Raw genomic sequence first — 26,292 nt, 5'->3', positions numbered from 1 at the left:
ACAGGTCCAACTCTCACATCCATACATGACCACTGGAAAAACCATAGCCTTGACTAGATGGACCTTTTTTGGCAAAGTAATATCTCTGCTTTTTAGTAGACTGTCTAGGTTGGTCATAGCTTTTCTTCCAAGGAGAATGTGTCTTCTAATTTCAAGACTGTAGTCACAATCTGCAGTGATTTTGAAGCCCCAAAATATAGTCTCTCACTGCTTCAATTCTCTCCCCATTTATTTGCCATGAAGTGAAGGGACTGGATGCTGTCATCTTCACTTTTTGAATGTTGAGTTTTAAGCCAGCTTCTTTACTCTCCTCTTTCACTTTCTTCAAGGCTCTTTAGTTTTTCACTTTGTGCCATAAGGGTGGTGTCATCTGTGCATCTGAGGTTATTGATATTTCTCCTGGCAACCTTGATTCCAGCTTGTGCTTCATCCAGTGCAGCATTTTTCATGATGTACTGTGCATATAAGCTAAATAAGCAGGGTGACAATATACAGCCTTGATGTACTCCTTTTGCAACTGGGAACAAGTCTGTTGTTCCATGTTCAGTTCTAACTTTTGCTTCTTGACCTGCATACAGATTTCAGGAGGCAGATCAGGTGGTCGGGTATTCCCATCATTTTAAGAATTTTCCAGTTTATTGTGATCCACACAGTCAAAGGCTTTGGCATAGTCCATAAAGCAGAAGTAGATGCTTTCCTGGAACTCTCCTGTTTTTTCGATGATCCAACGGATATTGGCAATTTGACCTCTGGTTCCTCTGCCTTTTCTAAATCCAGCTTGAACATCTGGAAGTTCATGGTTCACATATTGCTGAAGCCTGGCTTGGAGAATTTTGAGCATTATTTTGCTAGCGTGTGAGATGAGTGCAATTGTGTGGTAGTTTGAGCATTCTTTGGCATTGCCTTTCTTTGGGATTGGAATGAAAACTGACCTTTTCCAGTCCTATGGCCACTGCCGATTTTCCAAATTTGCTGGCATATTGAGTGCAGAACTTTCACAGCATCATCTTTTAGGATTCGAAATAGCTCAACTGGAATTCTATCACCTTCACTAGATTTGTTCCTAGTGATGCTTCCTAAGGCTCACTTGACTTCGCATTCCAGGATGGCTGGCTCTAGGTGAGTGATCACACCATTGTGGTTATCTGGGTCATGAAGATATTTTTGTATAGTTCTTCTGTGTATTCTTGCCACCTCTTCTTAATATCTTCTGCTTCTGTTAGGTCCATACCATTTCTGTCCTTTATTGTGCCCATCTATGCATGAAATATTCCCTTCGTATCTACTTTTCTTGAAGAGATCTCTAGTCTTTCCCATTCTATTGTTTTCCTCTATTTCTTTGTATTGATCACTGAGGAAGGCTTTCTTATCTCTCCTTGCTATTCTTTGGAACTCTGCATTCAAATGGGTGTATCTTTCCTTTACTCCTTTTGTGTTTAGCTTCTCTTCTTTTCTCAGCTATTTGTAAGGCCTCCTCAGACAACCATTTTGCCTCTTTGCATCTCTTTTTCTTGGGATGGTCTCGATCACTGCCTCATACACAATGTCATTAACCTTAGTCCATAGTTCCTCAGGCACTCTGTCTATCAGATCTAGTCCCTTGCTCCTATTTGTAACTTCCACCATATAATTATAAGGGATTTGAGTTAGGTCATACTTGAATGGTGTAGTGGTTTTCCCCACTTTTTTTGATTTGAAGTCAGAATTTGGCAATAAGGAGTTGATCTGAGCCACAGTCAGCTCCCGGTTTTCTTTTTGCTGACTGTATAGAGCTTCTTCATCTTTGGCTGCAAAGAATATAGTCAATCTGATTTTGGTATTGACCATCTGGTGATGTCCATGTGTAGAATCTTCTCTTGTGTTGTTGGAAGAGGGTTGTTATGACCAGTGCGTTCTCTTGGCAAAACTCTATTAGCCTTTGCCCTGCTTCATTTTGTACTCCAAGGCCAAATTTGCCTATTACTCCAGGTATCTCTTTGGCTTCCTACTTTTGCATTCCAGTCCTCTATAATGAAAAGGACATCTTTTTGGGGTGTTAATTCTAGAGAGTCTTGTAGGTCTTCATAGAACCATTCAACTTCAACTTCTTCAGCATTACTGGTTGGGACTTAGACTTGGATTACTGTGATAATGAATTGTTTGCCTTGGAAACAAACAGAGATCATTCTGTCATTTTTGAGATTGCATCCAAGTACTGCATTTTGGACTCTTTTGTTTACCGTGATGGGGTATTATGTCTTCTTAATTAACTTATAAGCTCATGTTGTTGAATTTGTTCAGATCTCTAGTGTGAACCATGTTTACTTGTATAATTGTTAAATTATGTCTATATCCCATATATTTTACATGCAATTGCATGCTATATTCCCATCCATTAAAACTGGTGTATGTATATAAGCCAACTTGAAAAGGAGAAAATACCATGGGAAAAATTTAGCCTAGCTGGTTTAAAACTCAGCATTCAAAAAACTAAGACCATGGCATCTGGTCCCATCACTTCATGGCAAATAGTTGGGAAAACAATGGAAACAGTAAGAGACTTTATTTTCTTGGGGTCCAAAATCACTGCAGACTGTGACTGCAGCCATGAAAATAAAAGATGCATGCTCCTTGGAAGAAAAGCTATGACCAACCTAGACAGTCTACTAAAAAGCAGAGACATTAGTTTGCCAACAAAGTCTGTCTAGTCAATGCTATGGTTTTTCCAGTACTCATGTATGGATGTGAGAGTTGGACTATAAAGAAAGATGAATGCTAACGAATTGATGTTTTTGAACTGTGGTGTTGGAGAAGACACTTGAAAGTCCCTTGGACTGCAAGAAGATCAATCCAGTCAATCCTAAAGGAATTCAGTCCTGAATATTCATTGGAAGGACTGATGCTGAAGCTGAAGCTCCAGTCCTCTGGCCACTTGATGTGAAGAACTAACTCATTGGAAAAGACCCTGATGCTGGGAAAGATTGAAGGCAGAAGGAGAAGGGGACAACAGAGGATGAGATGGTTGGATGGCATCACTGACTCGATGGACATGAGTTTGAGAAAGCTCCAGGAGTTGGTGATGGACAGGCAAGCCTGGCGTGCTTCAGTCCATGGGGTCAGACATGACTGAGTGTCCAAACCAAACTGAACTGAACCATGGGGAAGTTAATACCATCTTGGAAGTCAAGCAACTCTGGGGAGCATCTCAACTTTGCAATAAATTAGCTCTATGACATAAGTAAATTACTTGTATTTTTTGAGCCCCAATTTACCATTTGTAAAAATGGAAAGAGTAATACCTCTCCATTTGGGTTGTTGTGAAAAATATTTTAAACAAGAAAACAAGATGTATCAATGTACTTTGTATCTGGGTACATGTTTGCTTTAAAATGACCAACTTTCTATAATTTTTATCCCACTTAGGTGCAATCTGTTTCTATATTTACATTTTGACATAACCGAGTAATTTTAGAACAAGTCCCTTATTAGAGATCACAATAGAATTTTTATATAAGGGAATGAAATAACTTCAGATTAACTTTAAGCAGTAATTTTAGAAATACACTTCTAACTTAACATTCTTTTATAAAAGTAATATGATAATTGTACTTTTGACTGTCAAACTAGTATTTCAAAAATTTAGCCTAGTTGCTATAGCAAAATTAAAAAATTTCCAATGGGAAGAACTAACAGAAATGAAAAGTACCTTTCATCTTATACCAGACTGTGACTGTCAGATGGTTTGTGTTGGGAAGGACTGTGAAGTCACATCTTAGCTCATGAGGGACTAGAGCAGAGGTTACTTAATGACAGTATATGAAAAGGACTTAGTAGCTCTGTTGTTTTGAAGGTGCCACCCTTGAACATAAACAAAAATAACTGTGAAACTCTATTTCATGTATCACCATCTCTATTGTTCCCCCCATGAAAAAGCAAGCATTTTGTAATTTCTTAGAAGTTGCCACTGGGGTTGAACTTTCTACTTTCTGGGTTTTCTACTTTCTGATATATATGCTTTGTTTATTAACAAAAATGCGCCCCCACCCCCACCATATTTCGTTTCAAAGTCTAGGCCAGATTAATTTTATCCTAATAACAAAAAACAAATATGCACAAAGAATATACATAACTTCGTGAAACAAGAAACTAGACTAATATGTTACTACATTGTATCAACCTACAGGATCCCTATTTTTCTACATTAATATGATTGCATGTATACAGTGCAACTAAAATAGGAGTTTAATGAATCATTCCTAAAATACAGTAATAAATGCCTATCTTAATTAGTAAGACGTGTTTTTGACAACAGAGGCAACTAAAATCCTATGTTCCAAGTGTTCTATTGCATAACAACAACTAACCTCTAAGAAGGTGTTTGTCATAAAACAATACATCCACTGTTTTTCATAGCATGAACAATAAGTATCTATGCTATGGAACATAGAGGGAGCTGTTGGCAAAGGTATGGCAAACCAATCAGAAAATATACAGTGAAATTTAACATTGAAATATACTATTTTTGAAACTTGATTTCTAAAGCATGAATTGATAGCTAGAATCTGAGACAAAATATAACTGAAGTCCATATGTTTGGAAGGAGTGTAACAGAAAATTATAATTGTTTATTTTAAAGATATGCATTAAAAAAAATGGTCCTTTTACTATCTAAAACAAGAGTATTTTTAAGAGGATGAAGGGTGATGTAATGTATACTTTGTTGCTTTCACTGTATGTTCTTCCCACAATAATGACTCAGGGATTTATTTAAAATGGCAAACTTTGTCCTATTCCTGTTTTAGGTTGTATACTTATTGAGGGGAAAATGTAAATTGGTCTTCAGGTGTTTACTTTCATAGTAGTTTCATTTTACCCTAAAGTTACAATTTAATAATTCAGGTGATATGATACAGGCAAAACATATTTGGTAAGGTCAATATCACAGTGATTCACGACAACATAATTGCCACAAAAATTCATTACACATATAAAAATGGAGAAACATTTGGTTGATGACAGGTACTGAAGACAAACAACACACAAAAGTAATTGAACATAAAATCTGAATTTCACCACCTGGTTAGTTGTGAATTAAGCCAACATGAATGATAGCATTACCCAAGAACATGCGCTGTCAATTAGTATTTGAATGAGAATTGTAAAGTGGATTAACATTGTTAAAAAATGATTAAAGAAGACAATTGAGGTGCTACAAACAAACTTTATTTAACACTTCAGGAAGCAAACAGCCTCCATTCTGAAAACTGCAAAATCAGTCAGAAGGCAGAAAAGCTTCTATAGTATGAGAATAAAGAACAGGGAAGAGAACAATGAAAATATCTGATTGGCTGGGGCCACGTAGTCAATGGTGTTTGGGGGGAGAAAACCCAGAGATGGCATGGCATTTGGGATTAGACTGGCTATTTATACTGCATTTCTGGAAAAGTGAAGCATACAGAGGAACACAAAAATGGTCTGTATTTCAGTTTGCTGGAACAAATATAACCATGGGGTTTTCCAGGCAAGAATAGTGGAGAGGGTTGCATTGCCTTCTCCAGGGGATCTTCCCAAACTAGGGATTGAACCTGGGTCTCCTGCATTGTAGGCAGACGCTTTACCCTCTGAGCCACCAGGGAAGCCCAAAGAATGTTTAGCATCACTTATTTAACAATGTTTCCTATGTAATTTAGCGTATCAAATAAGCTGAATTAATTTAGCAATTTCCTTTTTAAAAGGAGAGAAAACAGATTTTTTTGAGATGTTCCAGGGGCCCTCTTAAAAATCCCAGTTAGTTTGAGATCAAAAGATTTCATTTAAAATTTGATTTTTAGGAAGTTTGTCAAAAATAGCCATTTAACCCAAAGTGACAAAGACTTCAGAGGCAAATACAGAAAAATTAAATTGTTGTATGCAAACTTAGCTCTTTTAATATTGAGAAAACTAGGTTTTCATAAGTATTCAAAGACTTGATAAAGACAATATGAAGCAAAGTAAATTATCTTGGTGAGATATAAAAGTCTTTGTTTTTGAGGTAGATCACATAAAAAGTAAGAAAAAAAAATCTTATTAAGAGGAGACCATAATCTAAAATGTCTTTGTCCTTTTAACAAAAAGAAAACCAAATTCTCATTTTGCACTAATGTATTTTTGATCCTAAAACTCATTAAAAAAAAAAAAGACAAAAAAACTTAAAGCTTTTATGATCTTAGTATGATCAAACATAAAATTCCTTTCTCAACATTCTTTCTCCATAAATCTTCTGTAACTTTTTATACTGATTCAATATTTTCTGCTGAAATACTGAGTCACTATGCTGCACACCTAAAACTAATATATGATTATAAATCAGGTATACTTCAATATAAAAAATAAAACATTTTATGAAGTGGACAGTCTCATTTGGAGAACTTCAAAATGGGACAAAAGATAGGAAGCTTTTAGAGCATAAAAATAAAGGACAAGAACAGAAAAACAAATGATTGGCTGAGACCATAGAGTCAACTGTGTTTGGGGTGAGATGGTCCAGAATAGGCTTGATATTTGGGGGCTGGCTCACTAAATGCCATGAGCTTGTGGTCAAGCAGAGCATTTACATAATATGCAAATCCACATATTACTTATCCACATTTTGATTTGCTGACATGGCACCCTGGACAGGACTGGCTCCATTTGGGTGTTGTGTCTAGTAAGTTACTTCAATTCCAGATAATCATTTTTAATAGCTTCTGTTTTACCTCCTAAGTTTATTTTTGGAAAAAAGTCAAGCTCTTAAATACAGTCTGATCTCCTCTCATTATTACATCTAAAGTTTTGCATTCTGCTCTGCTTTATTAAAATAAATCCATTTACATCCTGTCATAGAGATATTCCTCAATCTTTCAGCTGCTTATTGCTCCACTGCATACACTTATATTTTATTCAACTCATCTTACAGTTGAGCACTGAGGTTATTTTCCAAACATATCATTACAAAATTACTGTAATAAAAAACTTGTACATATATAGTTTTATATTACTGAATATTTATCTTCAAAATAAATGGCTAGAAATTGTATTCTGGGTTGAATGGATAAATATGTATGGTGTTTTGTTATTTATTACAAAATCTCCCACCTTAATGTTACAACATTTCATACTCTGTGAAAAACATATGAGATTGATCTTTTGTTGACAAAAATCTTTCCATTTCTTTTAACTCTTTCCTATGATAGCAGAGTATCTGGAATTTCATAGTAATTAAAAAGGTTGTTCTAATTCTAAAAACTACCATCGTTTACTTTTAATATTTTTCCAACAACATGGGAGCAAACTGTATGTCATGTTTCATTTAAAGTTTGCTTTTTTTTTTTTTTCCCAAGCTATACTGGAAAGAGGATAAATGAACTCAGGCAGATTTCAGAAAAGTTCTTCATTTACTAGACAAAATTTTTGAAATCATCTACCAATGAATATTTTCTCCTACAACTCAGGAACTCAATAAAAATCCTTGTTATTTTGGTATATACATCAGTGTATTTTTGACCATACTTATAAATAGATGGTAATAATCATGAACTATTTGTAGAATCAGGATTTGAAGATAAACTTGAAAATGAGAAAAAAATATCCACTAGAAGCATGTGGGCTTCCATGATGGCTCAGATGGTTAAAGAAAACGCCTGTAGTGCAGAAGACCTGAGTTCAATCCCTGGGTTGGGAAGGTCACCTGTAGAAGGGAATGGCTACCCACTCCAGTAATCTGGCCTGGAGAATTCCATGGACATAGGAGCCTGGCAGACTACAGTCCTGTGGGTCTCAAAGAGTCAGACATGACTGAACAACATTTTACTCTCTCTTAGAAGCATATAACCTTCCTAACACCTTTGTCAAAAATGACCAAGAAGATGTGTGTAGCAAAATACACTCTGCTAAAGAATTACTTCTGCATCTGAATGATAAAGAGTAAAACAGTGGGCCCACAATCAAGAAATCTAGGCATCCATATCTGGAAGCTAACAGAATGTGTTACAATGCAGCACTGAATTCCAGGGTAGACTAACAACCTGTTAGGCAGCGACGCTTTCACACTTCCTTATGGTCTCAGAAACCAGGGCTCAACACATTTCTGACATCCATCTCCTTGGACAATTTCATCTACACTTCTTAGTTGTTCCATTGGATTGTAACAGAAAAGACAAGATCATTAATAATGAAATCCTAGCTGCTGACAGTCTGCCATGATTTAACCACTGCTTACAATAACGAGCTTGCAGCAGTGGTCATAGACACACACTGAATCAACAGTTATCTCCATGCATTGGATAGGTCTTTTATTAGAACACCGGTTTAACAGCTATTTCAAATTTTAGATTATTTATATTTATTTCTAGTAGTAACTTGCCAACTTTCTTCCCAAGATTGTACTGACCCTTCCCCATTGTGCCACATCAGTAAACCAAAACTTAGATAATTTTGATGTGCATATAAATAAATGCTCTGTGTGCATCCATGCTTAGTTGATATCTCATTTCTGACTCTTTGCAAGCCCATGAACTGTAGCTTACCAGGCTCTTCTGTTCGTGGGATTTTCCAGGCAAGAATACTGGAGTGGGTTGCTATTTCCTGCTTCAAGGGATCTTTCAGACACAGTAATAGAACCTGTGTCTCTTGCGTCTTTCACATTGCAAGCAGATTATTTACCACTGAGCCACCAGGGAAGCCCAAATGAATTCCTGACTTGGTCATATACACATTATATTCAATCAGCCAAGTCTCACACTCCAAGCCAAGTCTTTGTCTTTTGTCCCAAATAAGGTTGAATATGTGGCCCTAGTCAACCAGATATTTTATTTATTTCTCTTCCTTGTTCTTCTTTCTTTATACTGTAAAGGCTCCTTTCCTGTTCATTTTCAAGTTCTCTGAATGGAGACTGTTTCAGGATGTGTTAAGTTTGGAGCATCTCAATCTTCTTTAACCATTTTTCATACTGTGGTGTGGACAGTTGGTAATGATGGGAGGAGAGGGGATTCAGAGTAAGACTTCTCTGAGTAAACAAGTAAACATGTAAATATTATAAAACATTGGCTTGTGAACCAGGTTTTATATATTAAAAAATTAAGTTAAGAAATGAAAATGCAAACCCTGAATATGATCATGAACAAAAATGAAGAAACAGTTTTTTTATAAACTATAATCCTAGAGGAAGTATGTATAATTTTTTAGCAAAGTACACTAATTACACAAATTTAGTAGGATATATTCTAAGGAAAAAATAAATTTAGAAATTTGAATTTCCCTTAATAGGTTTTCTGTCAGTAATAATTATATATACTTGTATAATCCCCAGTTCGATTCCTGGGTCAGGAATATCCCCTGGAGAAGGGATAGGCTATCCACTCCAGTGGAGAAGATGATGGCACCCCACTCCAGTACTCTTGCCTGGAGAATCCCATGGACGGAGGAGCCTGGTGGGGTGCAGTCCATGGGGTCAGGAAGAGTCGGACTCAAGTGAGCAACTTCCCTTTCACTTTTCACTTTCATGCATTGGAGAAGGAAATGGCAACCCACTCTAGTGTTCTTGCCTGGAGAATCCCAGGGACGGGGGAGCCTGGTGGGCTGCCGTCTCTGGGGTCACACAGAGTCAGACACGACTGAAGTGATGCAGCAGCAGCAGCAGCCACTCCAATATTCTTGGGCTTCCCTGATGGCTCAGATCGTAAAGAATCTGCCTGTAATGTGGGACACCTAGATTCAATCCCTGGTTTGGGAAGATCCCCTGGAGGAGGACATAGCAACCCACTCCAGTATTCTTGCCTGGAGAATCTCAAAGACAGAGGAGCCTATTGGGTTACAGTCCATAAGGTTGCAATGATTTGGACACAACTGAGCAACTAAGCACAGTGCAGTGTACTTGTGTGAACTGTGGAATTGAACAAATGAGTAAACACACTGACAGTTCAGAGCCAGGGTTTTCACTGTGAATATACATGAATGTAGAGGGAATGAGGAAGAGGAGGAGAAAATTCTGCAGAGTGGTATTTGGATGTGAGATTGTTGTATAATCTTATAATTTTATATAATTCCTAGCACTATTCATTTAAATTGCCTAGAAGCATAAGACTTCAGTAAAACAAGAAATCAGTTTTCAGATCTTGGGTTCTGATATTGATCCATTCTTTATAAAAAACAAAACTGAGCCCTGAGGACAAACGGCAAGTTTAGGACAGAGCCAAAGGAAGCACAAGTTGAGCCTGCAACGTCTTGAAATGATAGAAACAAAGAGGAAAAAAATGAAAATGAAAGAGTAAGCTGCTTGCACAAGTCAAACAAGAAGCTTTCATTGGCCAAATTTAAACAATAAGAGCAATGAAAAAATCCTTATAAAGGATTATTATTTCAAAAAATATAAAGTGGAGAAAAGAAAGCAAGATGCAGAAAATGAGATCTGCTTTACACAAAAATGTTAGCTAATGGTTTTAGAAGTACTTGTAGAATTAAATGGAACAGTCTTTTGCAATCATGAATATCATTGATTGGGGAAAGGCCTATCAAAGGATATTGAACTTTTTGGATGAAGAACTATTGAGCAACAAAATATTCAGTATCAGTACATAGCACAATTAACTATGTATTTGTTGATAACAAAGATAACAGAGAACTTTTTGCATAAGCATTCTGGCAGTCCTCACTTTGACAATTATTGGGAAAAACTGATATGACTTCTGATGTGAAGTGATAGAAAACATACTTAGTGTCACTGATATATTAATTGCCCCAAAGTGTTTAACCATAAGAAAACCATTAACAAGTCTGGATTTTGAAACAGTAGAATGGTGACTACACCTGTTCATTGGTGTATTCCTTCTACAATTATTTATTGAGCATCTCCAATTCCAGTTCTGTTGTTCAGTCGTGTCCTACTCTTTGCGACCCCATGAACCACAGCATGCCAGGCCTCCCTGTATATCACCAACTCCCGGAGTCCACCCAAACCCATGTCCATTGAGTCGGTGATGCCATCCACCCATCTCGTCCTCTGTCTTCCCCTTCTCCTCCTGCCTTCAATCTTTCCCAGGATCAGGGTCTTTTCAAATGAGTCAGCTCTTCGCATCAGGTGGCCAAAGTATTGGAGTTTCAGCTTCAGCATCAGTCCTTCCAAAGAACACCCAGGACTGATTTCCTTCTGGATGCACTGGTTGGATCTCCTTGCAGTTCAAGGGACTCTCAAGAGTCTTCTCCAACATCACAGTTCAAAAGCATCAATTCTTCGGCACTCAGCTTTCTTTATGGTCCAACTCTCACATCCATACATGACTACTGGAGAAACCATAGCCTTGACTAGACAGACCTTTGTTGGCAAAGTAATGTCTCTGCTTCATCTAGTATGTGCCAATTATAATCTAGACATAGAGCTTTACAGGAAAGACACATATCTTCTCAACATTTAATACTTTACTTTGAAATATTTGACAGGGTAAAAGGTTGGTAAGAATAATCTTGAGACCAAATGGATAGAGAAAAAGCCTCTGGTGAAATAATATTTGACTGAGTAGGACCCAAAATAAAGTGAATGGGGCCATAAGAGCCATGTCAGGAACTTGCTTGGCATATTTGAGGGACAGCAAGAAAGTTGGTTAGCATAACTATTGTTGACTCAGCACAGAAAAAGAAGAAGAAGGTTGCCAGGAACCATTTAACCTAAAACAGTTCCTTTAGAATATGGTAAGATATTTGGATTTTATTTGAAATACAATGGAAAACAATTGGGAAAACCACAATGGCCCACAGAAATTTATATCTTGTAGATGAAGACCATTTCCTTGCTGATTTTTATCTTATTGAGAAGAGAAAATAGGAAACGATTTACATCTCTTAAAATGTATTTTATGTAGATTTATGCTAAATGCCTCAGGAGTCAACTCTTCATCTCTTAAGCAACCAGAGATTATTAGAGAACAATGAAAGAGTCTGGACGAATTCTTAAATAAGACCCTTGTCTTAAAACACAATTATATGGAAACTAGAGGAGGCTCTGTTTCATTATAGGGGACTGGAATGCAAAAGTAGAAAGTCAAAATATGCCTGGAGTAATAGGCAAATTTAGTCTTGGAGTACAAAATGAAGCAGGGCAAAGGCTAACAGAGTTTTGAATAGAGAACACATTGGTCATAGCAAACACCCTCTTCCAACAACACAGAGAAGACTCTACACATGGACATCACCAGATGGTCAATACCAAAATCAGATTGATTATATTCTTTGCAGCCACAGATGGAGAAGCACTGTACAGTCAGTAAAAACAAGACTGGGAGCTGACTGTGGCTCAGATCATGAACTCTTTATCACCAAATTCAGACTGAAATTGAAGAAAGTGGGGAAAACCACTAGACCATTCAGGTATGACCTAAATCAAATCCCTTACAATTATATAGTAGAAGTGACAAATAGATTCAAGGGATTAGATCTGATAGACAGAGTGCCTGAAGAACTATGGATAAAGGTTCATGACATTGTACAAGAGGCAGTGATCACGACCATCCCCAAGAAAAAGAAATGCAAAGAGGCAAAATGGTTGTTTGAGAAAGCCTTACAAATAGCTGAGAAAAGAAGAGAAGCTAAAGGCAAAGGAATAAAGGAAAGATATACCCATTTGAATTAGACTTCCAAAGCATACCAAGGAGAGATAAGAAAGACTTCTTCAGTGATCAATGCAAAGAAATAGAGGAAAATAATAGAATGGGAAAAACTAGAGATCTCTTCAAGAAAATTAAAGATACCAAAGGAACATTTCATGCATAGATGGGCACAATAAAGGACAGAAATGGTATGGACCTAACAGAAGCAGAAGATATTAAGAAGAGGTGGCAAGGATACACAGAAGAACTGTACAAAAAAGATCTTCATGACCCAGATAACCACAATGGTGTGATCACTCACCTAGAGCCAGCCATCCTGGAATGCAAAGTCAAGTGGGGCTTAGGAAGCATCACTATGAACAAAGTCAGTGGAGGTGATGGAATTCCAGTTGAGCTATTTCAAATCCTGAAAGATGATGCTCTGAAAGTGCTACACTCAATATGCCAGCAAATTTGGAAAATCAGCAGTTGCCACAGGACTTGAAAAGGTCAGTTTTCATTCTAATCCCAAAGAAAGGCAATTCAAAAGAATGCTCAAACTACTGCACAATTGCACTCATCCCAGTAATGCTCAAAATTCTCCAAGCCAGGCTTCAACAGTACCTGAACTGTGAACTTCCAGATGTTCAAACTGGATGTAGAAAAGGCAGAGGAATCAGAGGACCAATTGCCAACATCCATTGGATCATTGAAAAAACAAGAGAGTTCTAGAAAAACATCTACTTCTGCTTTACTGTCTATGCCAAAGCCTTTGAATGTGTGGATCACAACAAACTGTGGAAAATTCTTCAAGGGATAGAAATACCTGACCTCCCTCCTAAGAAATCTGTATGCAGGTCAAGAAGCAACATTTAGAACTGGACACAGAACAACAGACTGGTTCCAAATCGGGAAAGGAGTACGTCAAGGCTGTGTATTGTCACCCTGCTTATTTTACTTATATGCAGAGTGCATCATGAGAAATTCTGGGCTGGATAAAACACAAGTTGGAATCAAGATTGCTGGGAGAAATAACAATAACCTCAGATATGCAGATGACATCACCCTTATGGCAGGAAGTGAAGCTAAAGAGCCTCTTGATGAAAGTGAAAGAGGAGAGTTGAAAAAGTTGGCTTAAAACTCAACATTCAAAAATGAAGATGATGGCATCTGGTCCCATCACTTTATGGCAAATAGATGAGGAAACAATGGAAATAGTGAGATACTTTATTTTCTTGGGCTCCAAAATCACTGCAGATGGGGACTTCAGCCATGAAATTAAATGATGCTTGCTCATTGGAAGAAAAACTATGACCAACCTAAATAGCATATTAAAGCAGAAATATTACTTTGCCAACAAAGGTCTGTCTAGTCAAAGCTATGGTTTTTCCAGTAGTCATGTATGGATGTGAGAGTTGAACTATAAAGAAAGCTGAGTGCCAAAGAATTGATGCTTTTGAACTGTGGTGTTGAAGAAGACTCTTGAGAGTGCCTTGGACAGCAAGGAGATCCAACCAGTCCATCCTAAAAGAAATCCATCCTAAATCAGTACGTTGGAAGGACTGATGCTGAAGCTGAAACGCCAAGACTTTGGCCACGTGATGCAAAATACTGACTCATTTGAAAATACCCTGATACTGGGAAAGATTGAAGGTAGAAGAAGAATGGAATGACAGAGAATGAGATGGTTGGATGGCATCACTGATGCAATGGATGTGAGTCTGAGTAAGCTCCAGGTGTTGGTGATGGACAGGTAAGCCTGGCGTGCTTCAGTCCGTGGGGTTGCAAATAGTGGGACACGACTGAGCGACTGAACTGAACTGAGAGGAGGCTTAATGGTAGAGAATCCACCTGCCAATACAGAAGATGCAGGAAACTGGGTTGGATCCCTTGGAGCAGAAGATCCCCTCCAGGAGGAAATGGCAATCCACTCCTGTATTCTCACCTGGAGAATCCCATGGACAGAGGAATCCATGGGGTCACAGAGTCATACACAACTTAGCAACTAAGCAAGCACGAGGGCACATTAATATGTGATTGTAAATATTATTTGTAACCAAAGACAAACCCTTCAGAAATCCCTTGTTGATTCATCTTATCACTTACATTTTATCTGAAATTGTTAGGAATTTCTGATGAATCACCTTTTTATCAGTCCAATTTTAAGGTATTAAAAAAAATAGCCACTGAACAACAACAACGAAAGTCTAAATTATATCACAGGAGAGAAAGTGTGTGAGACAGCCATGAATGAAATGTGATAAACATCACCCACTATTTGAGGAGCTTCCCTAGTGGCTCAGACAGTAAAGAATCTGCCTGCAGTGCAGGAGACCTGGCTTCAATCCCTGGGTTGGGAAGATCCCCCGCAGGAGGGCATGGCAACCCACTCCAGTGTTCTTGCCTGGAGAATTCCCATGGACAGAGAAGCCTGGTGGGCTACAGTCCAGGGGGTCACAAAGAGTCAGACATGGCTGAGCTGCTAAAGACACATTTGAGGGAGTAGTGGGAGAAGGTCCTTTCATAGTTGTATTATACCAAGAGCTTCATTGCTAGCGTGGGGAATCTGGGAAATGCTGCCAGGGGAGGGACTAAAGAAATCTCTGAAAATGCTTAATTTCATTTTCAATTTAAGTAGCCAGAACCTACTCAAAGAGAAAGTCCCTAGAGTGAAATTTTGCAGCTGAGAAATTCTTTCAAGTCTTTCCCATTCTGCTGCTAAAGTTTCCTAAGCAAGAAATAAGCAGTTTGGGTCAGTTCTTGTTTTAGTCACATCTAAGGGAAGAGAATCCCTCTCAGGCTCCCTCCCGTCTGTCTTCACTAATGTCTCTATCACAGCTTCTGATGATGCTTTTAACCCAGATGGACAGGCTAGTCCACGTTGAGTTTTCCTTAGGGCTAACATTGCCCTCAATCCTCTCATGGAATTTCACTGAAGTCAGTGAGAACTACTTGACTGGATCAAGGTGGGATATGTGGCCCCATGAGGTTATTACAGATTTAAACTCTTTGAAAGAAAAGAGAAATGAGGAAAAACGTGATGAAATGACTGCAGCTGAAAACTGGAAATTAATTAGAGATACCACTTAGAGACTTGTTGGGGTATCAAGTTCTATTTATTGAAGTTACAGCTAAGGAAATGAATGCAGTCACATGTTAAAGAAGACTGGCACAGAATCCCAAACACCATGATGGACTAAAGCAGAAGGTTCTTTAGGACATAACTTTTGAACAATGGCATGATTTGGAGTAAATTCAACATCAGACTTGTGGTACAGCCAGGTATTATTTTTAAAGCTCTCATCATTGTCATATCTTAGATCAAGAGAACAATAGACTACATTTGAATTTTTTTCCTGATCTGTTTCATCATTCTAACTCCCAACTGATCAGAAGAACATTCTGAGCTTTTCTTGTGCCTGTACAAGTTCATCAAACTTTCTCAGCCACTGATTTATCTTTCTGAAAATACAGTTAACACTTTGCTTACTGGCTAGTATATTTTTCACTCATTTTGATTGCTGTGATTGTTTGGGGAATTTTCTTGCAATTCTTGGGTGAAAGATATATGTAAAGTACTCTTATGTCTCTGGTTAGAATCTTTTCTAAATGAAGGTCATCTTTGCATTTGTAAAGTGTGAGTTCTGCATAATGCCTTCTCTAATAACATCATAATCATTTCAACAGTATAAAATTTTTAGAAAGAAAAATATGCTATAGAAAATTTCAACAATTATTGAATTTAAACTGTGGGAGGAGGCTATTGTTAATTTTACTCCTAAAACAGAAAATTGATTATCAAAAGACACACAGGCAAATAAACAATTACAACTTGCTGCTTCCATCCCATGCTATCACAAAATTGATTGAGAATAGATGTAATTTTCACTGTTGTTGTTTAATATTTCAGTCCTGTTCAACTCTTTTGTGACCCCATGGACTGTAGCCTGCCAGGCTCCTCTGTCCATGGTTTTACCCAGACAAGAATACTGGAGTGAGTTGCCATTTCCTTCTCCAGAGGTGCTTCCCTACAGATTGGACTGCATCTCCTGCATTGGCAGGTGGATTCTTTACCACTGAGCTACCACATAGGTACTAGGATGTCACAGCTGTCCCATCACTCAGTCATCCAATCTAGAAGTTCATGGCCTCTGAAATTTTATCTAACTCATTACAACCCTGATCTGATTTTCCTTCCTGAGTGTACGCAGACTCTGCAACATCCCTGAGCTCTGATGGGCATTAAAGTGAATCACCAACTTAACCTCATCACCAGGTAGCCTTAATATTTTGCCCAGAATACTGTGGCTTCATAGGCATATACACAGTTTTTGATTTAAAAGCATTTTCTCTACCATTTGATTTGATGCCTGAAATGCCACATTAGAATTCATTCCTTGTAGGCTGAATTATTTTCACTCTCCAAATAATTCTCTATTAAAATGCAGATATGATAAGAGATTTAACACCCAAGGTTAATTTCTGAAAATCAACAAATATTTTGAGTGATGGAAAGTAAAAACTAATGAGAATAAAATAAAGAATATGGCCTTAACTAATAAATGAGGTGCTAAGCATAGGAGAATGAGAGAGGGAAACTGGAAGAAGAAATGGAAGAACCCTAAATACAGACTTATTACTTCAAAACCCAAGATACTGAAGTGGAAAGAAGGTTGCAACTAAAGGAAGAAACCCATTAATAGTTTCAAATAACTATCTTAGGGCAATGTTTGCAAAAAGGCATTACTCAGAAAATTTATTCATGGGATCATCTAGGAAAAAATAAATTTCTTGTACAAGTAATTTGAGAAACCCTTACCTTATTCCTCTTTCCTTTAGTTTCATGATGGATATTATTAAGTAAGGGGCTCTGTTTAACTCAGTTTTCTTACATTTAGGTGCCACAAACCTTTTCTTTACCAAATGCACATTAGAAAACTGACACCACACAAATATCAACATCATTATGATAAATATCCAAAGTATATAGAAAAGAACCTTGCTTTGAACTCAAAAAAAAAAAAAAACAAAACTAGATTTATTGGGTTGCCTACTATATACATCTGTGATTTCCCAAAACTTTAGCTTCTGCATCAGTTAACGGGAAGATAAATTTGTATCCCATGATTATTGTGAGGGCTCAGGATAGCACATAATAAACTGGAGACTGTACAGGTGTAAGTTATTACCTAAAGCTGACATAACCTGTTCATGCTGTTTGTGCTGTGTGCTAAGTTGCTTCAGTCATGTCTGAAGCAATCCCATGAACTGTAGCCCACCAGGCTTCTCTGTCCATGGGATCTCCCAGGCAAGAATACTGGCATGGGATGCCATTTCCTCCTCCAGGGAATCTTCCCAACTGAGGGATCAAACTCATGTCTCCTGCACTGCAGGTGGAGTCTTTACCACCGAGCCACCTGGAAAGCACATTTGAACACAGACTTATACAAAAGGATGGCTTTGCAAAGACACAGAGAGAAGGCAGCTGTGTATAAGCCAGGAAGAAAAGCCTCAGCAAGACTCCTCTTTTCAGATGTTGTGATCTTGTTCTAGCTTCCAGAACTGTGAGACAACAAAATATTTTGTCACTTAAGCCATTCAGCCTGCAATACTTTGGTTACAGTGGTCCTATCAACTATTTTATATCCATTTTATAGAAACATAAACTGAACTTAGATATGACTATGGAAGGCCACTCATTAATTACAGTATATTCTTTTAAAAAAGCACAAATGAGAGCAAGTATTGATTTGAGAAACTGTATACATCTTCCAGACAAAATTAGGGAGCCAAAGGACTTGGTTAATTTACTGACTGCCTCAATTAAAGATTTATCTCCCCTTTATCTACCATATTCTAAGGTAAAATTCTGAAGTGAGTTCACAATAGTCCAAGGAATTTGCTAGTACAGCACCATGTTCACAGCAGGATAAAACTAGGAGCAAATACTAGCTTATGAGAAAATAAGCTCAGATTTAAAGACAGGCTATGATGATAAACAACCTTCACAGCTATAAATATTGGAGGGAATGATGACTGACTTTATATATATATTTTATCTTTCAGTATAATATATTTTATGATAGACTGAGGATCTCCAAATTGTCAAATGGCAAGTTGACATTGAAAACTAAATATATATATATACACACATATATATATATATAACTAAATATATTATTTGTCTGAGTAGTTGGTGAAGGCAAGATGTTTAAGTAAGTGCCAGATTTAGTTATATCTTCTAGAAAGTAATTTTTGTATTTTTTTAGGATTTATGGGTGATCTTTGTGACCTGAAAGTAGAGAAAGTCTGTAGTAGTTAATTCTCAAATGTTATCCTGCAAAAGTTAACCTTATAACCTGCTCAAAATAGTTCCTCTGATTCTCTATGATAAAAATATGGATCTTAAAGTTGAGTTAATAAGAAAAAGGGACTTAAAACTGCAAATTATTTGACTTTGAAATTTAGAAAATGTATTAAAATATATTAGAAAATACATAAGAAATATATATATATAGTATAGAATGCATCAAATATATCATATAACATTAATTAGTGATTAACACAGGCCAAATAATATAATAATATACATATTAAGTTTGCTAATTGAAAAACTGTGTGTGGGGGAAATTACTTGTCACATTCCTGCCATTAAAATATTTATATCTCTGTTAGGAAGACAAAGAGATTAGCATGTATTCACTGCATTATTAATAATTCTAATGCCTAATATAACTTATTTCTCATAATACTCTGAGACAGAGAGTTTTATTAACCTCTATTATGAATGGGAGAAATTGAGACTCATAAATATTAAGTAAATACTCAAATGTCACAGGCCTACTAAGTGAATGGACTGAAACTCAAACTCAATTATTTGAATGCAATATGCATGCTTTTTATTAATAAAAATCCAATCACATCACTTTCCAATTAAAAGTGTACAGTCTACTGAGACTGTAAGAATGAGTATTACTTGCATCTTTGATAGTTGTTATGACAATGCAACACTGTGTAAAGGACCTCATTCCTGTGACTTTGGGTTTGTCCTTCTACTCTGCATCTCAGATTTTTCCCTGCGTGATGTGAACATTTGCACACAGCTCACATGATGTTAAGGAAGACATCATAGCTCAGCATGCACCATAAAGCATGGACTCAACTGCAAATGAGCTTCCATCCTCACCCCATAAACTCTAAATTCATCAGTAGAAGTTCGGAAGTAGAGAACTGTCTTCAGGATGAGTTTTAGGTAACTCTAAATTCTTTTTTAAAAGAGGCATTTGGTTAGGTTGTGGATGAGATCCTTTGTAGATTGAAGGCCTGTACAATGAACATAGTGGATATTCACTAAAACAAATTATTTTAAATGTGAAAATTGTGACAAGACAGATGTTAATAATTGCACATTGTACCCTGAATATAGTAAGTAAACCTGTTATCGCTTCATGTCATTATTATATAAGTCAAATCAAAACACTTAAAACATAGGGTATTAAATATGGAAATTTATAAAAATTATGTAAGTCAAATCAGTTGTCACATAGAAAACTGACAGTTGAAATAGAGATTGAGATGGATTAACTAGGGCTTGATTTGGAAAGAACCTGAGTTACCAAATCATTTCTTTCATTGCAGTTATTTTCCTAATGCCCAGGTTGCATTTCCGTTTACAGAGTACTGTTTTATCAATTTGGTTTGAGAATTGCTAGCACATGCTAACACACAAATATCCATTTCCATGTACTTATTGTTTCTTTAGCTTTAAAGTCACAGGAACTAGCAAAGATGTAGAATAATAAAATGGTCTTAATTGTAAAACAGGTATAATTAAGGCATAGAAATAGCCAGGAGAGTTAAAAGTTCAGCCTATTAGTTTCAACTACTTGGATCTTAATAATTTACATTATTTCTAAATGTTCTGTTAAATAACAATGGTTTTGATTTTGTTTTGTTTTGTCTCCCCTTCCAAGACACCTTCTGGAGGAGGTTCTAATGAACCATGACATGATTTACAAATGAAAACTAGTAGAAATTAGATTCCTGGATAATTCTTTCACTGGGTAATTTATATAGCCTCTTCCTTTCTAGATCAGTGGCCAGTAAATCCTGATTGCCATGAGGTCCTTAGGACACCAAAGGTGTCCAGAGGAATGAACTGATTTGTAAATGTGTTTCCCAGACTTAAAATTCCTTCATTTCACAGAGACTTGTAAAGAAAAACAGAAAGAAATTTTAGTGCTAAAGTGTTAAGAGTATTGGTTATGCGAGAAATCAAGCATAGGTAATTGTACACTATTAAGATGCTTTTCCTCTTCCACAAGACAATAAAACCCTTAAAAACAAAGACATAACTACCTAGTGTGTCCCTTTCCCTACCTGTAGGATCTATCACAGGTGTTAAGACCCAATAAAAATTGAGAAAATTTTGAGTACATATATCACTAATCTACAAAACATGCAAATATGGTAAAATGAACTAAAAACCCTGAGTCGATACAGCACACATGTCTGCTTCCCTGGCTTTGTCCATGTCCTTAACTGTAAATTTATTCTGCAAGTCCTCGAACACATTCTCTAATGTCAAGAGTGCAAAGTTCTTTGAGGTTTCATTTGTTTTCTTTCAGTAAATGACAAACCAGCCCTATTGGACTCTAGTTCATTACTTGACAAACCAAAAGAGTTAAAACCAAACCAAGTCAAGTAACTGCCTAAGCATAACATCTACGGTGATATTCAAAACACACTAATGTTTCACTGTACCGAAAGAATCAATAAAATCTGAGATGAAGTCACTAAGAAATGTTAGTCTATACTTTCTTCTATTCAAAATATGCCTATGTATCATCCATTGAAAGAGTTTAATTTTTTTGACACTTTTACTCTCAGAATGCTAAAAGGTCACTGGTTTTAGTGCTTTGTCATATAGTTCCTTATTATAAAATCACCAAAAAAGAAGAATCTTAATGGCAAAGAAAGAGCTCTTCTCTTTGCTAAGGGTTTGGTGTTGACCACCCTTGCCTGTTTTTATATAGTTGCTTATCAACTAGAAACTAGTTTAAGCTAACCCCAAAATTTTGGCCAAATAAATGAACTTGATCAGGAGGTAACGAAGAAAGTCCTAAAGAATCTTGAGAAATGTCTTACAGAGTTATGCGATATCTGCCTTTGATAGCAATTACTGGACACGCACATACTGTGTCCAGATTGCCATAAAATCTTGTTAAAGTTAAGGTTAAGTAAGATTTACCATGCAAAACTGTCTGCTTTGATAGATTCCTACTGCCCTGCAATATCTGGAAAATTGTCACCTAATACAGTGAACCTGTCAAAGAAATCATTTTCAACTAAATTTAGAGTTAGAAAGTGTTACCTGTTGGAAAGATAATTTTAAAGCTATTAAAATATTCTAAATTTCCTTAAGTGTATAATGTTTATTCACACAGTCCTTAAACTCTAAAAGTGAATGTAGTGTCATATTGATAAGTAATTTAGACTAAAAACTTTGAGCTTGTATTACCACTAATTCTTCCCAGATCAATGCCTAAATGAATTAATAAATTAATGTAAAACAGGTAATATTTTTACTAGGAACAAACTTATGGGTTGGTAGAGTGGTATATTCTTTATCAAGTACTCAGATTTATAAACTAATGAGTTCTCCAGGAAAAAATGCACAACCACATATTCCACAAAATTTATGACTGTGATGTTATTTTCCATAGCTGTAAAAGTTTGTGTACCTGTATACATCTCTGCAATCATAATTTACTTAAGCTATGAAAAAACTAATGCACTACAGTTAATGAATTGTTAACTAAGGTTGTTTGCATGTGAGGAATTTGGAAAGAATTTAAAATCACTCTCTTAAAAAACTGTCCAGGGTAGGTTAATCTGGTGCCTTCTTTTTCTTTCTGACAATTTCCCTTGTGGCATTTCAAAGTCCTTCCATTAAGACAGAGCAGCACTTTGAAAAATAGCCTAGAGTTCTTCACTTTTGCTTTTAGATGACAGAATTGTACCTCAATAAGCTGTTGAGTGATTGAATAAAGCCTCCAGAAGCTAAAATGGAAGACCAAATGGAGCACTATGGATCCACTGTGAAAGTGGAATTCAAAGTTGCAAAAGGTAGAACAGCTTCTACTTGACAGGTGCAGTGAGAACTTAAGATATATTTAAGAATGTTGTATAATCTACATGTTCTCTCAGCTCTGCATTTTCACTCTATGGTGACTATATTCCATTCTGGCCTATGAGGGGTAAATAAGCCATTGATGCAGTATCTTAAATCAAGAGGTAACCTAGAAGTTAATTTGTTTAACCTTTGAGAACAGTAACACCACCTGTAGCAATAATTCTTGCATGTTTATCTTAATAGAAGAACATTTCCTTCAGAAAAATCCTCCTTATAAAAACTGTAGGATGAATAGAGAAATTGTGAATTCTTTGTCTGGAATTGGGGGGAACAACTGAAATATTCCTTTCCCACAACCTCCTCCACACGTGTGCAAGCCCTCCAGCTCCTGCAGAACACAGCTGAAAAATTACTGTTCTCTGATGATACCAACTGTGCCAGTGAAATCACTACTTAATGAGGCCACCCACTCTGGTCAGGGGCAAGTTAGTCTTTTTATTACTTGATCTCGTGTCAAACTACCCTTTCCTTTAATTTCCCACTAGTTTTGCCCTCCATTGCTACTTACACCAGTTCTATTGACTCTTTTTAATATAAGCTCTCCAAAAATCCAAAGCTGGACTGTATCTAATGTAAGTTTTTTTCTCAACAACTCTCAGGAAATATTGAAGTCACCAAATATGTAACAGCTGTTTATATTCTTGGCACATCCAGGTGTTTGCAGTTTGTGTATGTTAACCCACAACAACCCAGTGAGGAGATTAACTGTTATATTTGCAGGTTTCAGAGAGGATAGGGAAGCTCCGTAAGGCTCTGTGGCTACAAGGCAGGAAAACTAAAATTTAAATCATATGTTTTTCTTTTTAAACCAGCTTTACTGACTTTTTCCTTTATTGCCCTGTGGTCAGTTTGGGTTAATGTTCTATGTGCACCTGAAAACATATGAATTGTGTCACTGCTTTTGCACATGATTCTACCTATGTTAGGAGAAGGCAATGGCACCCCACTCCAATATTCTTGCCTGGAAAATCCCATGGACGGAGGGGCCTGGTGGGCTGTAGTCCTTGGAGTCGCTAAGAGTCGGACACGACTGAGCGACTTCACTTTCACTTTTCACTTTGATGCATTGGAGAAGGAAATGGCAACCCACTCCAGTGTTCTTGCCTGGAGAATCCCAGGGACAGTGGAGCCTGGTGGGCTGCCATCTATGGGGTCACACAGAGTCGGACTCGACTGAAGCAACTTAGCTTAGCTACCTATGTTAATTATCAAGTTGACATTATTTTCCAAGGATCTGTGTTCTACTATGTTGGTCTGCTTCTTCTATCAGTTCTTATGAGATGAGTCATAGTCTACCGTTATTACTATAAGGTTAGTCATAATTTTTTTGCCTTCTGTCAAATTATCATTAATAAGAGTTTAAAGGAAGGTTTTTAGGAACATGGAAGGGATTGGTGGTTGTATTTCTTAAAATTTTATACTTAAGGAAGTAATGCTTAAAATGTTATGGAATATTATGCTGAATTTTCAAGTCTATCTTTTGAAACTATATAAATAAATAATGCATTATTTAAAATAATACATTATTAATTTTAAAAATAGCAGAGACTTCAACTTGTATTTCTTTTTTTTTCTTTTTTTTTAAATTTTATTTTATTTTTAAACTTTACAATATTGCATTAGCCCTGCCAAACATTGAAATGAATCCGCCACAGGCACACCCGCGCCCCCCATCCTGAACCCACCTCCCTCCTCCCTCCCCTACCCTCCCTCTGGGTCGTCCCAGTGCACCAGCCCCAAGCATCCAGTACCGTGCATCGAACCTGGACTGGCGACTCGTTTCATACATGATATTATACATGTTTGTATTTCTTAATAATTAGTAGAAGAAACAGATCAGTAATGTAGAAAGCAGAACTTTTGAAAATAATGAATCAACTTGGCATATCAATCAGTTTACTAATGTTGAATCATATGTAAACTTTTGCAATTTGACATATTCAAAATTGATAGCTACTTCATTTCATTTTGAATCCACTTTTCCCATATCTAATCATCATTACCTGAGTCTGAAAGTAGTGTTTTCATTGTATCAGCATAAATTCCCCAGTAATCTTAAAGAGAAAAACAATGATGCCATTCAGTAGGCTTGCTATAATTGTATCAAATGCCAAAAGCCTCCCAGTTAACAAGTAGAGAAGATATGAGCTTAGGTTAAAAGTAGCAGAGAAATAACAATTAGGAAAACACTTTGCTGTTGTTCTTGGTCAATACCGAAATCACATTAATTATATCCTTGCAGCCAAAGATTGAGAAGCTCTATACGTCAGCAAAACCAAGATTGGGAGCTGATGGTGGTTCAGATCATGAACTCCTTATTGCCAAATCCAGACATAAATTGAAGAAAGTAGGGAAAACCACTAGACCATTCAGGTATGACCTAAATCAAATCCCTTATGACTATACAGTGTAAGTGACAAAAAGATTGAAGGGATTATATCTGATAGAGTGCCTGAAGAACTATGGATAAAGGTTCATGACATTGTACAGAAGGCAGTGATCAAAATCATCCCGAAGAAAATGAAATGCAAAAAGGCAAAATAGTTGTCTGAGGAGGCCTTAAAAATAGTGGAGAGAAGAAAAGAAACTAAAGGCAAAGGTGAAAAGGAAAGATATATCCATTTGAATGCAGAGTTCCAAAAGAATGGCAAGGAGAGATAAGAAAGCCTTCCTCACTGACCAATGCAAACAAATAGAGGAAAACAATAGAATGGGAAAGACTAGAGATCTCTTCAAGAAAAGTAGAGATACCAAGGGAACATTTCATGCAAAGATGAACACAATAAAGGACAGAAATGGTATGGACCTAACAGAAGCAGAAGATATTATGAAGAGGTAGCAAGAACACACAAAAGAACTATACGAAAAAAGATCTTTCATGACCCAGATAACCACAGTGGTGTTATCATTCACCTAGAGCCAGGCATCCTGGAATGCAAAGTCAAGTGGGCCTTAGAAAGCATCACTATGAACAAAACTAGTGAAGGTGATGGAATTCCAGTTGAGCTATTTCAAATCCTGAAAGATGATGCTATGAAAGTGCCGCACTCAATATGCCAGCACATTTGGAAAACTCGGCAGCAGCCACAGAACTTGAAAAGGTCAGTTTTCATTCCAATCCCAAAGAAAGGCAATGCCAAAGAATATTCAAACTACTGAACAATTACACTCATCTCACATGCTAGCAAAGTAATGCTCAAAATTCTCCAAGCAGGCTTCAATAGTATGTAAACTGTGAACTTCCAGATGTTCAAGCTGGATTTAGAAAAGGCAGAGGAACCAGAGGTCAAAATGACACATCTGTTGGATCATTGAAAAAGCAAAAGACTTCCCAGAAAAACATCTACTTCTGCTTTATAGACCACGTGAAAGCCTTTGACTGTGTGGATCACAGCAAACTGTGGAAAATTCTTCAAGAGATGGGAGTACCAGACCACCTGACCTGCCTCTTGAGAAATCTGTATGTAGGTCAGGAAGCAACAGTTAGAACTGGACATGGAACAGCAGACTGGTTCCAAATCAGGA

Source organism: Bison bison, unplaced genomic scaffold (genome assembly GCF_000754665.1).
Source record: "Bison bison bison isolate TAMUID 2011002044 unplaced genomic scaffold, Bison_UMD1.0 scf7180017864323, whole genome shotgun sequence".
NCBI lineage: Eukaryota > Metazoa > Chordata > Mammalia > Artiodactyla > Bovidae > Bison > Bison bison.
The sequence above is the reverse complement of the archived record's forward strand: the minus strand, read 5'-3'. Positions refer to the sequence as shown.